Genomic DNA, 1,568 nt, shown 5'->3' with positions numbered 1-1,568 from the left:
TGTACAAGAATACACACACACACACACAGATATTTATACTTCAATCTTAGACAAAAGACACCAACACATACACACACACACATATGTACAAATGGGCACACATACATGCACGCCCCCACACACATCTATACATACACAAATATAATCTATAGACATATATCTGTGCATATGGATAAACACACACATATATATACATACATATTCAGATATAAATTATATACACATGTATCTAAGCACATACATGCACACACACACACATTCAGGTATAAATTATATATGCATGTATATATATATATATATATATACACTACATAAACACACAAAAACATATACATATACACATACATACTTAAATAACAAAAACAGTGAAATTTCTACATGAAACGTTATTATTAATAGTAGTAGTATTAGTAACAGTAGTAGTAGTAGTAGTAGTTGTAGTATACATATAAGTATGCATTGACAGTTTTTATTGTTTCATTTATTTTTTTACACATAAACACATTTAAAAACACATCCCCTCCCCTTCATCAGTCATTTGATAAAAAGTCAATGAAAGTAATTTATTGATGAATGTGTCAACAATGAATAAGTTGATTAATGGAAAAGAGGAGTAGTATTAGTAGTGGTGGCTGTGGTAAAAGTAGTGGTAGTAGTAGTATTTGATTAATGAGAGTGAAGTGAAAGGTGTTTCTCTAAAAAAAATCAATTTTAGTTTTGTTGTTGAGCAAACAGAATTAAAGATTCTGATGAAGAAAAAAAAAAGATAAAAGGAAAAGAAATTTTTAATCAGTGAGAACAATATATAAGTATATGCACGTGTGTGTATGTATGTATATGTGTGTGTGTGTGTGTATACATACCATGATTACTATATAACTTTCGATAAGGGCCATCAAACTTTTGTCCCTTGAGATACTTTGTTAACTTCTGTCATTTAAAAATAAGTAAAAAATACATGTTTTATATATGCATATATATGAGTGTGTGTGTGTGTAAATATGCACTAATCTTGGTTATATATATTTACATGAGTGTGTACATATATATTTATGTGTGTGTGTGAGACATATATAACTTGTGAAATTTTTGTAGTCCAGAACCCCCCCCCCCCCAGAAATGGCGAAAAGAAAATCCCCAAAACTCAATCATGAACATCAATTAGCAAATTTAAATTACCCCAATAATTAATCTGCTTCATCCCAACAGATTCATCCCGACCCCTACAAAATAAGAATTAAAAAATAAAATAAAAGTAAAAATTATTTATTTCTCTTTGGATGACATTTACAATACATTTCTTAATGAAAAAAAGACCATCTTAGGTGAGTGAATGAGTAGTCAACAGACGAGGTATGTGTTAAGGAGAAATAGCATACAGTTGTTGTTTAGTAACAAGATTAGCTCCCTTTATTACGCAAAACTTGTAACAAAAGGCAATCTAGCCATAAATATCCGGATTATGTTTTTTTTATTATTTATTTGTATCTTATATTTGATTATTTATATATTTTTGTAGATATCATGGACTAGCATGATCTAGTGAGTTCCTTTCTTTCTGTAAGACA

General features: G+C 29.3%; 1 protein-coding gene across 5 annotated transcripts in view; it reads right to left on the bottom strand.

Annotated features, from left to right (window-relative positions):
• Nucleotides 1–1,250: 1,250 nt before the first annotated feature.
• LOC106867625 (contactin-3) overlaps nucleotides 1,251–1,568 on the bottom strand; it is a 629,470-nt gene continuing 629,152 nt past the window's right edge. For all 5 annotated transcript variants that reach the window (XR_016238615.1, XM_089343329.1, XM_089343331.1 and 2 more), the window contains one exon: nucleotides 1,251–1,568. This exon is cut by the window's right edge and continues 4,701 nt beyond it. The gene's annotated coding sequence lies outside the window, so the exon portion shown is untranslated.

This window comes from Octopus bimaculoides, chromosome 27, assembly GCF_046866305.1.
Source record: "Octopus bimaculoides isolate indiv1 chromosome 27, ASM4686630v1, whole genome shotgun sequence".
Lineage (NCBI taxonomy): Eukaryota > Metazoa > Mollusca > Cephalopoda > Octopoda > Octopodidae > Octopus > Octopus bimaculoides.
Note: the sequence above shows the minus strand (reverse complement) of the source record. Positions and strands in the feature narration are given on the sequence as shown.